Consider the following 14,049-nt stretch of genomic DNA (forward strand, 5'->3'; position numbering starts at 1 on the left):
AGGAATACTATGAATATGGATGAAAATAATTTTTAAATAAGACAGAAAATTAAACTTTTTGCAGTGTCTTTGGTAAGAAAGAACTTTAAGTCAACAGTACTCACAATGAGTATCCAAGAAAATTGCTAAAGAGCATCAAATCTTCTTTTCACTCAGGCCTGAATATTATCTTCTTTTCACTCAGGCCCTTTTGACTGGCTGGTGATTCTTAATAAATAACTTATCTGCTAGAGCATCCCTTATCTCATAAATAAATTGGGGATACCAAGAATTTTGTTTAGGTTGGTTGGGGATATTATGAATCATGTGCAGAAATCAGGAGAAGGCAATGGCACCCCACTCCAGTACTCTTGCCTGGAAAATCCCATGGACGGAGGAGCCTGGTAGGCTGCAGTCCATGGGGTGGCGAAGAGTCAGACATGACTGAGCAACTTCACTTTCACTTTTCACTTTCAGTCATTGGAGAAGGAAATGGCAACCTACTCCAGTGTTCTTGCCTGTAGAATCCCAGGGACGGTGGACCCTGATGGGCTGCACTATGGGGTCGCACAGAGTCGGACATGATTGAAGCAACTTAGCAACAGCAGCAGTGCAGAAATCATGTGGTTTATAAAAGGAGATTGATTATTTAAAGATCATACATTATGTTTTACATGTTGATTAAAGAATACAAAATTTATGGGATATTTCATATGTTAGTTAACAAATACATTTCCCAAACTTAGAAACTAATATTGATCCTTTTAACTCTATAATTGTTATTGCAATGTTCCAGCAAGTATAAGCAGTCACAGAATGAGGAGTGAGAGAGCATTAACCATCAATGCAAAAGTTAAATTCCATTACAATATACACTCCATAAGAATAGAGTCTTAGTCAGTCTTTCCCAGGATGTGAGAACTGATTTTATTGAGTTGGTACCTTTGGTTTGAAGAAACTGAATTTGCCTGGATTGGTTTATTCTGAGTTTTATATTTTAGTTCTACTTGTCTGCAAATAAGAATTGTAAACTTGGGGAGGTGGAGAGAGGGGAAAGAGATGGTATTTAATTTACTTCAGAATTCACAGTAGTAGTGATCACTTTGGCTGCATATCTAAGCTGTTTTCTATAATAATCTTCAGCAAAAATTTTAAAAAAGTAGCTGATGTTTTTCATTCCTTCATGTTTCCTGTCTTTTATGGAAATCAATTTTTGCTGAACTTGGAGGTTATGTTTATTGTCTCCATAAACATTAGCAGAATCATAGGTATTACCCACAAAGTGATTTTCCATATGAAGAAACCCCAATGGTTTAAAGTATATGCTATTTTGGAAGTTGTTCAGTTATATTTTAGCATTCTGATTTGAAGTTATGACATAGGGGCAGGGCCAACTAAGGCTATAAAATGTTTAATTTTAGAGGAGAAAATGGCATCATAATCAAGGTTCTTATTCAGACAAAGCACACTTGCCCAGCTCATTGTAAAATATTAAAATATCCTTTTTCTTGTTGACAATTATTGTTGTCAATCTCCCCACCCCACTTTCTGCCTATAGTCTATAGGAGTAGATTTCAAGAGTTAATGCTTGCTTCAGTGTGGCACTTCCCAGTCAGTCTGTCTCTTCTACTTTTGAATGTGTCCTGCCTATAATTTTGTGACTATTGTATCTTTCCCCTGCACCCACAACCCATTATGAAACGTCTCTGTGTAAGTAGAGAACATCTACTTTGGTTCATACCAGGTGACCGAGTGAAAGAATCAAGTTGCTTTCTGCTTCTACTTTCAAGGAAGCACAGTTTACTCAATTATTTGGATCTGTCTTTACTATGCTAGGGAAACAAGAGTTTATTTAAACATAATATTTTATTGAAATTTTCTATTTTTTCTTTTCTTTTTCCAATATAACTCACTGCTCCAAATTGGAAAATATGGTTCTCAGGTAAATTGAGAAGGAATTTTGGTGAAGAAAATAATAGTTTTCTTTCTAAAAACTAAACAAATAAGATACATATAGATTAATTGTATTCTTATCCCCAGTTGTCTGGTGCTAACATATAACCACAAAATTATGTACTAGCCTGATATCACCTTTAGGATTAGAATCAGAGCAATACAAAACATTCTACTTATAAATGTCACTGTAGTTCTAGTACAAATTAGTATCTAAGGCCAAAAGTGCAAACCCTGTGATTCTTTAGAGACAGACAACATCAGAATATATAGAGTCAGAAACAGTAGAGCAAAATCGATAAAGAATAAAATAGACTGAGTACTAAGTACTGTTGAAGCCTGAAGAAAAGACAGTAAAATTCTTGCTTTATTTTTTCAATCATCTACTTCAGTATATTAACAAATAATTATATGTCATATTATTAATTTGATATTGATATTGCAATGCTGTGTTCACTTAAATATAAATCAAGTTTTGCCAAAACTTGATTGACAGAATCACAGGGAACATTAACCTGAATACTTTTTTGTTTTGATTACTATCTTTATACTGTAGCCAATTACAAGATCCACGTGGTGAGAAACCATGTCTTATCCCTTACCAAATGTATATCACTATCATTTAGGATGGAAGTCAATACAACTGTATCAAATTGGCTGAAATCTCACTGTTTAAATATAACAAATATTTTATACTCATGAAGGTCTTCTGAGAATTAGAAGGATCTTTAGAACTACGTTGTCCCAAACAATTACTCATGAATCTAGACTGCTTTCATTTTACATCCTGTAATATCAATGGTTGCTTTTAGCTTTCCCAGAAGGGGAATATGAAAGAATTGTCACGTTGTGACTCTAAGTAATTTCACTCAGAAGTGATACGTGGCCCTGACAAACTTCAAAGAGGCTGGAGGAATATGAGGAAATGTGGGTGGCCTTGAATATGTTTATAAGTGAAAGTGAAGTGAAGTCGCTCAGTCGTGTCTGACTCTTTGCGACGCCATGGATTGTAGCCTACCAGGCTCCTCCCTCCATGGGATTCTCCAGGCAAGAGTATGGAGTGGGTTGCCATTTCCTTCTCCAGGGGATCTTCCCGAACCAGGGATCGAACCTGGGTCTCCCGCATTCCAGGCATGTTTATAATATTTGATAAATGACTGAATCATATTAGGCACTAGATAATTGGTACCAGACAATTGTTCATATAACAAATGTACTAGTGAAAGATACTTTCTCCATAAAAATGTGCTGATTTTTCAATAATTTGACTAAATAATGATATAAATTTTAAAAATACAACTCTTTTACAGTAAGTTGCAAAGCAGGTTAACTTAGTGAAGTGAAAGTCACTCAGTCATGTCGGACTCTTTGTGACCTCATGGAGTATACAGTACATGAAATTCCACAGGCCAGAATACTGGATTGGGTAGCCTTTCCCTTCTCTGGGGGTTAATTGCGTATTCTAATTCAAAAATATGGTTCACAACATAGAGTTCTTCCTTTACACACTGAAGCCCCTGGTGACTCAGACGGTAAAGAATCTTCCTGCAATGCAGGACACCCAGATTTGATCCCTGTGTCGGAAAGATCCCCTGCATAAGGAAATGGTAACCCACTCCAGTATTCCCTCCAGTAAAATCCCATGGGCAGAGGAGCCTGGCGGGCTATAGGTCATGGAGATCGCAAAGAGTCGGCCACAATTGAGTGATCAACACTTTACAGACATAAATTGGGGAACTACTCTATATGTAGTATTTAAATCTGTATACTATGACCCTAAACAGTGTCCCAACTATGTAAAAATCCATCAGATGTTTCAGACTTATTTTCTCTGGGAAACTCAGAGACACGCACTCTATTCATACTCATAATGAGAATGTGTGCGGATGCACACGTGTGTCCTGTCCAACTCTTTGGCGACCCCATGGGCTGTAGCCTGCCTGGCTCCTCTGTCCATCCAGGCAGAATACTGGAGCCGGTTGCCATTTCCCAATTCAGGGGATCTTTCTGACCCAGGGATTGAACCCGCATCTCTAGTGTCTCCTGCACTGGAGGCAGATTCTTTACCACTGCAACCCCTGGGAAGCCACATAATAATAAGAAATATTCCTTCTAAATACCTAGCTTCTTTTCTGGTGCACACATAAAGTAGATCGTGAGGTCTATGAAAATGTTTTCACTGTTGACTTGACCAGGAAATGTGACAAAAATTATAGTTACATACTATTCATTGATAGTGGTTGAAAATACAGACTGAAATTAAATTCCAGTTCTATTATTTCCTGACTATGCAATACTATTCAAGTTATCTATAAGAATATTGAGACAGGTTGAGGGAATTTATTGAAATACTTTTTTTTAAATTTAATGCCTTTGTTATTATTTTTTTATTTTTATTTTTTTACTTTACAATACTGTATTGGTTTTGCCATACATTGACATGAATCCACCACAAGTGTACATGAGTTCCCAACCCTGAACCCCTCTCCCACCACCCTCCCCATATCATCTCTCTGGGTCATCCCAGTGCCCCAGCCCCAAGCATCCTGTATCCTGTATCGAACCTACACTAGCGATTCGTTTCTTACATGATAGTATACATGTTTCAATGCCATTCTCCCAAATCATCCCACCCTCTCCCTCTTCCACAGAATCCAAAAGTCTGTTCTTTACATCTGTGTCTCTTTTGCTGTCTCACATATAGGGTTATCATTACCATCTTTCTAAATTCCATATATATGTGTTAGTATACTGTATTGGTGTTTTTCTTTCTGGCTTACTTCACTCTGTATAATAGGCTCCAGTTTCATCCACCTCATTAGAACTGATTCAAATGTATTCTTTTTAATGGCTGAGTAATACTCCATAGTGTATATGTACCACAGCTTTCTTATCCATTTGTCTCCTGATGGACATCAAGGTTGCTTCCATGTCCTGGCTATTATAAACAGTGCTGCGATGAACATTGGGGCACACGTGTCTCTTTCAATTCTAGTTTCCTCGGTGTGTATGCCCAACAGTGGGATTGCTGGGTCATAAGGCGGTTCTATTTGTGGTTTTTTAAGGAATCTCCACACTATTCTCCATAGTGGCTGCACTAGTTTGCATTCCCACCAACAGTGTAAGAGGGTTCCCTTTTCTCCACACCCTCTCCAGCATTTATTGCTTGTCGACTTTTGGATTGCTTTTTAACAGTATTTGGCACAAATTAAGGATTTTCAAAAGTTAAGTACTAGTGCATAAAAATAGAAAAAGCTGAGCTTTATAATTAATGTCATTGGAATTGAATTGTTTATCTTGGACTTAGTTATGCATTGTACAATTTTGATCAGTGTGGATAAGTATAACTTGACTAATAACTACATTAATCTATTTTAATATTTTAATTATTCTTAGGACTGATTCTACTATTCAGTCATTTGACCTTATAAACCATCATTCTATTAAAATAAGGGTGTGTAATCTAATTAATGTTCTATTAAAGAGATAAATTTCACATTTCCTTTAGCAGTATCATCAAAATTATCCATGTAAACACACACACATATGGGAATGTTTGTGTGATTGGAAAATTTATATAAAACATATGAATGGCCTTTCTTAGTTCTATAAAGAATACAGCTTAAAAAAGAAAATGATTTTTATTGCCTGCTAATTATTTCATCCATGCTATTAATTTCTTATAATTTGATCACTGTATCCATTAACTAACTCTTTTCTAACTTACTGATATCTCACATCCATTGAAGGGAAAATACAAAATTTCTTTTTTGTAGTTAAATGTAACCATTTATATATCAAGCTTTTAAATTTCTTGTAACCAATTTCTCTTTACAAATCATATTTTCTTATATTCCACATACTTCCCAATATTGCCCTTGCAGTTCTTAAAATGCCTATTTTGAATTCTGTACTAATCTATACTATTTTACTCCTTTTACTCTACTCCATAGCAAATGATGAACTTTTGAGTTTTGCACACTGATGTACATAATTACTATCTTTTAAAATTATGGTCATTTCATGTAGACAATTTTTCTCATAAATTTTAACATATTTAACCATAAATAAAAAACTGATGGGAATATAGTATGTATCACACAGGTAAGAATTCAATAAAACTATATTACTTTTTTTCTGATGTAGATGATTAGTTAATTTTCTTACAAAATTATAATGGAATTAAACCATATTTTCATGTTGCAGTATGTCGTATTTTAATGTGTTTAAAATTTGCTTTAACCTTTGAGTCATTCATATTGGAAGGCAAGAAGCAACTGCTAGCTAAATCAAGTATGTATTGCAAATAAGGATATTTCACATTGCAGTCAAGGAAACAGAGCTTTTATGATAATGCTTCCATTTTTATCAAAATTGATCCCCTTTCTAAAATGATTCTACTCAACTCACCCTACTCATTAACATGAAATATATGAAGGACATGTGCTTCTTAGGAAACCAATAATACTTCAGTCCCTAGAGAAAACTTCATCTGAATACCAAGATATGATGAGCTGGATTGACCAAAAAAATGGGGTACAGGTGGGGACGTCTCATTTTAATTATTCAAGAGTAACTCTATCTAAAAGTTTGAAGTAGAATTTTTTACAATTTATTGAGGTCACCTTCATCTCTTACATATTAATTGAAATGATTTTTTTCATACTTGTCTCCAAGCATATAGAAGAACATTTGAAGGATCTTGTTAAGCACACTCTGGTTAACTATAATATAATTTCACAATGTTCTGAAGAGTGTGCTAGTGAAATAATACAGTTACTAATAATGTTGCATCATAAAAGTTATAAAAATTTAAATAAAAAAATTATCATATTCCACCCAATGCTTCCTTAATTGTAGCAGATAATTGAGACCTGCTCATTGTAAAGTTAAAAGTATCATTTCCTTGAGGAATAATAGTCTGGAATGGGTTCAGAGAAAGATTAGGTAAGCAATGCACTTTGTACTTTGTCTTTAGAAATCAATAAGACCATTAAAACTCAAGTGCATTAAAACATGCTATCAAAATTGGGCTATCAAATAATGATAAGGTTGCCAATGATAAAGTCCCAATTTGTTATAAAAACAAAGAGATACCCACTTTTCTATGTAAACCTCTTTCAGCTCCTTTTATCTTACTATCTGAAAGACTGCATAATAAGCAGAATCTCCATCCCCCTGGGCAATATACCACTGAAAAACAAAATAACTATTTTACCTGCAGCAACAAAATAGTCCCAAATATTCATTTTGCCAGTATACAAAACTAGTTTACATTCAAAATTATACAATAAAAATAGTATCTTCTCTGGCATATGAAAATCTGTTTTTTATGCAAAAGGTATGCTGATATTTTAGGCCGTCCAAAGCCCAAAAGGTCACAGATTGACTCTGAGGCCAAGATGCCCAGACAAGTTTATATCATCCTAAAGAGGAATGTCTACTGAAAACAGATTTGTGGTCGGAAATCAGAAAATAAACTTGAAAATATAATGTTAATATAAGTGAGAGTATTTTTTATAGTTTATAGTTATGACTTTGCTTATATAATGTTTAAAGTAATTGTTATTTTCCATGTAAATTTTTCTTAATAATGATATAAAAACTATTAAAGAAAACACAGTGGTTAGGAGATAGATGCTTCATTTTTTATCTGTCTCCCTTAATTAACTATAATTAAATAACATGTTTAATTTTACTAATTCTTGAATACATGTGTTGAAAATGATTTAAAATTCAAGGTAATATTAAGTTTTATAAGAAACACTCTGAAATATTTTAATAGGAAATTAGATATACACAACTATAGATATGATTAATGCAACTGTGAACAAAGTTGTCATTTTTGTTTATAACCTATTGCTAAGTAGGGGAGATGCTTGAGATCTCCCCTACTTAAGTATCCAGAGTAGCTACTTCTCTTTGATTTAATCTTATAAAACCTATTTGATACATTATTTACTATTAAAATATGAAGGAAACTTAGAAAAACATTCATTACCATGTATTATATTGCTTATTAATACAGTTAACACTTAAAATCAACACCAAACTCTCTTTTTCAGCACTGTGTATTATTATAAATGCTGATAATTTATACTGAAAAAACTCTGTTATTTTTATTAATTTACTCATTCTGAATGAGGGTTGTGACTAGTCAATATTAGAATTAAGTACACAGAATTGATGCTGAAGCTGAAACTCCAATACTTTGGCCAGCTGATGTGAAGAGCTTACTCGTTTGAAAAGACCCTGTTACTGGGAAAGATTGAAGGCGGGTGGAGAAGGGGATGACAGAGGATGAGATGGTTGGATGGCATCACTGACTCAATGGACATAAGTTTGAGTAAACTCAGGGAGCTGGTGATGGACAGGGAGGCCTGGAGTGCTGCAGTCCAAGGGGTCGAAAAGATTCAGACATGACCGAGTGACTAAACTGAACTGAAATCCCAACAATTTAGCAATGACACAGCAAAATGTTCAACAGTTTCTTTTGTTCTTCTTCAAGTAATTTGGACTTCAAAAGTACTTTGTGAAGAGAACACAAAGGTTCTATTAAATTATATTATATTGTAGTAACATCATAAAGAAGGATTAAGGTAAATTGTTTAATTATAGGCATTTTTTACTTCTTGAAAAATTGTTAGAGTGTAAACCATTTTGAGTACCAGCACACAATAAATAAGAAAATAAGTTTACATTTGTCCTCTATATTTTAATAGATAATAAAGAACAGGAGTCCCTTGGACTGCAAGGAGATCCAACCAGTCCATTCTGAAGGAGATCAGCCCTGGGATTTCTTTGGAAGGAATGATGCTAAAGCTGAAGCTCCAGTACTTTGGCCACCTCATGCAAAGAGTTGACTCATTGGAAAAGACCCTGATGCTGGGAGGGATTGGGGGCAGGAGGAGAAGGGGACGACAGAGGGTGAGAGAGCTGGATGGCATCACTGACTCGATGGACGTGAGTCTGAGTGAACTCCGGGAGTTGGTTATGGACAAGGAGGCCTGGCGTGCTGTGATTCATGGGGTCGCAAAGAGTCGGACATGACTGAGAGACTGAACTGAACTGAAAGAACAGGAAAAAGATTTTGTGGGATCAGAAATAGCTATGTCCTTTTCTAGGTCAACCATTTATCAAACTGTGATCCTCTGCAATTTGCACAACATTTTAGAATAACATTTTATGCAATTAAAAAAAATAATTCCTAACTTTCAGGTTTATTGTGCCTAAACACAATAGATAACACATATAAAAGTACTTAACAAATCTTATTTTGCCATTCTTAATATTGACATGTACATAGTGCTATATTTAAAACAGATAACCAGGGGGAGGAAGGAAAGATGGCGGAGGAATAGGACGGGAAGACCACTTTCTCGCTCACAAATTCCTCAAAAGAACATTTCAACGCTGAGCAAACTTCACAAAACAACTTCTGTAGGCTGGCAGAGGACATCAGGCAACCAGAAAAGCAGACCATTGTCTTCAAAAACAGGTAGGATAAAATATAAAAGACGAAAAAGGAGACAAAGGAGGTGGGGAGGGAGCTCCGTCCCGAGAAGGGAAGCCCGTCCCGGGAAGGGAATTTTAAGAAGAGAGGTTTCCAAACACCAGGAAACACTCTCCCTGCCGAGTCTGTGGCGAGCCTTGGAAACACAGAGGGCAACATAACAGGAAGGAAAAATAGATAAATAATTAAAACCAACAGATTACAAGCCCAACAGTAACTCCCCCAGCAGAAAAGCAGCACAGACGCCTGCATCCGCCATTGGGAAGTGGGGGCAGGGCAGGGACGCGCGGGAGGAGCGGGCTGCAGTGCTTTGTAAGAATCGGGCAGGAACGCCCCACGCGCAACCAGAAAGATCTAACTTGGGCTAGCAAATCAGACTGTGGGATAGCTACCACATGAAAAGCTCGAACATAAGACACCGCCAGGACCGAGCACAGAACAAAGGACGGAACGGAAAAAGCCGGCTGCAGACCATCCCCCGCCGGGGACAGGCAGCCAGAGCCGTAAGGTCTGGAAAGGGGCAATTGCAGACCCGGAGAGACTTTACTTACCTAACTGCAAGCAGGCTCCTTTGCTAAGACTTCTGGGGGTGCTGGACAGTCACAATCTGCCTCACGGGGTGCGCCAGCGGTCCACCCAGAAAGCTGAGCAGCAGCGGCAGAAAAGGTGACAAGCCGCGGCGATCGCGCTCGCCAAACTCCTGCGCTACTTGGACCTGGGAAGGGCACAAAGCGCAGTTCCAGCCGAATCTGTGCCTCTGAGAGCTGCCTGAGCGCCGAACCTGAGCGGCTTGGACCGGGGAAGTGCACGCAGCCTAGGGCCGGCCCCAGATGGTTCCCGGCTGAGCATCCTAGAACCGGAGTGGTTTGTGCGCCGCGAGAAAGGACAGGTCAAGCGGGGCAGAGATACTGTGTGCACACGACAGTGCTATTTGTTTGCAGCATCCCCCCTCCCCACAGCGCGACTGAACTAGTGAGCCTAAAAAACCAGCAAACAGAAGAAGTTAAACAGAGGGAACCACCTTGGAAGTGATCCCACACGGCCCATAACACCAGAAAGGGACAGATATATATTTTTAATATTTTTTAAATCGTTCCTTTTTTTTTTTTTTTGCTTTTTTTTCTAACTTTTTTTTTAATTGTTAAGTCTTCTATTTCTCCTCTAATTTTTATTTCTATAACCTATTATTACTATTTTTTTTAAAGATTTTTTTTTTTAAGGCAAACACCATATATAGTCTTTGGATGGTTGTTGATTTTTTTTTTTCTTTTTTGATTGTTTGTCTGTCTGTTTGTTTTTTAATAATTCTTTTTCTTTCTTTTTTTTTCTTTCTTCCTTTTTCCTTCTGCTTCTCTTTAATATTGTATCTTTGAAAATCCAACCTCTACTCTAGATTTTTAATCTTTGCTCTTAGGTGTTTATTGCCAATTTTGTACATTTAAAAACCCAAACTTCACTACCCCAGTTTACCTGAGAGTGAGATTACTGGCTTGACCACTCTCTCCTCCTCTGGACTCTCCTTTTTCTCCACCAGGTGGCCTCTGTCTCTTTTCTCCCCCATCTCTCCTCTATCCAACTCTGTGAATCTCTGTGTGTTCCAGACGGTGGGGAACACCTAAGGAACAGGTTACTGGCAGGATTTGTCTCTCTCCTACTCATTTCTCTCTCTGATCCTCCTGGTCACCTCTGTCTACTTCCTCCCTCTCCTCTTCCCCGTATAACTCTGTAAATACCTCTGAGCGGTCCAGACTATAGAGCGCACATAAGGAAGTGACTACTGGCTAGCTTGCTCTCTTCTCTTTTGATCTCACCGCATCTCATTCCAGTTACCTCTAACTACCTCCTCCATCTTCTCTTCTCCTTATAACCCAGTGAACCTCTCTGAGTGTCCCTCAATGTGGAGAAACTTTTCATCTTTAACCTAGATGTTTTATCATCGGTGCTGTATAGATGGAGAAGTCTAGAGGCTACTGTAAAAATAAAACTGAAAACCAGAAGCAGGAGGCTTAAATCCAAAGCCTGAAAACATTAGAGAACTCTTGAATTCAGGGAACATTAAGCAATAGGAGCCCATCTAATGCCTTCATACCTACACCGAAACCAAGCTCCACCCAAGGGCCAACAAGTTCCAAAACAAGACATACCACCCAAATTCTCCAGCAACACAGGAACACTCCCCTGAGCTTCAATATACAGGCAGCTCAAAATTATCCCAAAACCTTTGATGTCTTGTAACCCATTATGGGTTACTCCACTGCACTGCAGAGAGAAGAACCCAGCTCCACCCACCAAAACTCCAACACAAGCCTCCCTAACCAGGAAACCTTGACAAGCCACTGATAGAACCCCACCCAAAGTGAGGAAGCTCCATAATAAAGAGAACTCCACAAATTACCAGAATATAAAAAGGCCACCCCAAACCCAGCAATATAACCAAGATGAAGAGACAGAGGAATACACAGCAGGTAAAGGAACAGGAGAGTTGCCCACCAAACCAAACAAAAGAGGAAGAAGTAGGGAATCTACCGGAGAAGGAATTCTGAATATTGATAGTGAAAATGATCCAAAATCTTGAAATCAAAATGGAATCACAGATAAATAGGCTAGAGACAAAGATTGAGAAGATGCAAGAAAGGTTTAACAAGGACCTAGAAGAAATAAAAAGGAGTCAAAATATAATGAATAACGCAATAAATGAGATCAGAAACACTCTGGAGGCAACAAATAGTAGAATAACGGAGGCAGAAGATAGGATTAGTGAAATAGAAGATAGAATGGTAGAAATAAATGAATCAGAGAGGAAACAAGAAAAACGAATTAAAAGAAATGAGGACAATCTCAGAGACCTCCAGGACAATATGAAACGCTCCAACATTCAAATTATAGGAGTCCCAGAAGAAGAAGACAGAAAGAAAGATCATGAGAAAATCCTTGAGGAGATAATAGTTGAAAACTTCCCTAAAATGGGGAAGGAAATAATCACCCAAGTCCAAGAAACACAGAGAGTTCCAAATAGGATAAACCCAAGGCGAAACACCCCAAGACACATATTAATCAAATTAACAAAGATCAAACACAAAGAACAAATATTAAAAGCAGCAAGGGAAAAACAACAAATAACACACAAGGGCATTCCCATAAGGATAACAGCTGATCTTTCAATAGAAACTCTTCAGGCCAGGAGGGAATGGCAAGACATACTTAAAGTGATGAAAGACAATAACCTACAGCCCAGATTACTGTACCCAGCAAGGATCTCATTCAAATACGAAGGAGAAATCAAAAGCTTTACAAACAAGCAAAAGCTGAGAGAATTCAGCACCACCAAACCAGCTCTCCAACAAATTCTAAAGGATATTCTCTAGACAGGAAACACGAAAAGGGTGTATAAACCCGAACCCAAAACAATAAAGTAAATGGTAACGGGATCATACTTATCAATAATTACCTTAAACGTAAATGGGTTGAACGCCCCAACCAAAAGACAAAGACTGACCGAATGGATACAAAAACAAGACCCCTCTATATGCTGCTTACAAGAGACACACCTCAAAACAAGGGACACATACAGACTGAAAGTGAAGGGCTGGAAAAAGATATACCACGCAAATAGAGACCAAAAGAAAGCAGGAGTGGCAATACTCATATCCGATAAAATAGACTTTAAAACAAAGGCTGTAAAAAGAGACAAAGAAGGCCACTACATAACGATCAAAGGAACAATCCAAGAAGAAGATATGACAATTATAAATATATATGCACCCAATATAGGAGCACCGCAATATGTAAGTCAAATGCTAACAAGTATGAAAGGGGAAATCAACAATAACACAATAATAGTGGGAGACTTTAATACCCCACTCACACCTATGGGCAGATCAACTAAACAGAAAATTAACAAAGAAACGCAAACTTTAAATGATACATTAGATCAGTTAGATATAATTGATATCTACAGGACATTTCACCCCAAAACAATGAATTTCACCTTTTTTTCAAGTGCTCATGGAACCTTCTCCAGGATAGATCACATCCTGGGCCATAAATCTAAACTTGATAAATTCAAAAAAATCGAAATCATTCCAAGCATCTTTTCTGACCATAATGCATTAAGATTAGATCTCAATTACAGGAGAAAAACTATTAAAAATTCCAACATATGGAGGTTGAACAACACACTTCTGAATAACCAACAAATCACAGAAGAAATCAAAAAAGAAATCAAAATATGCATAGAAACTAATGAAAATGAAAACACAACAACCCAAAACCTGTGGGACACTATAAAAGCAGTGCTAACAGGAAAGTTCATAGCAATACAGGCATACCTCAAGAAACAAGAAAAAAGTCAAATAAATAACCTAACTCTGCAACTAAAGCAACTAGAAAAGGAAGAGTTGGAGAACCCCAGAGTTAGTAGAAGGAAAGAAATCTTAAAAATTAGGGCAGAAATAAATGCAAAAGAAACAAAAGAGACCATAGCAAAAATCAACAAAGCCAAAAGCTGGTTCTTTGAAAGGATAAATAAAATTGACAAACCATTAGCCAGACTCATCAAGAAGCAAAGAGAGAAAAATCAAATCAATAAAATTAGAAATGAAAAT

The sequence above is a fragment of the Ovis canadensis genome, chromosome 1 (genome assembly GCF_042477335.2).
Source record: "Ovis canadensis isolate MfBH-ARS-UI-01 breed Bighorn chromosome 1, ARS-UI_OviCan_v2, whole genome shotgun sequence".
Taxonomy (NCBI): Eukaryota; Metazoa; Chordata; class Mammalia; order Artiodactyla; family Bovidae; genus Ovis; species Ovis canadensis.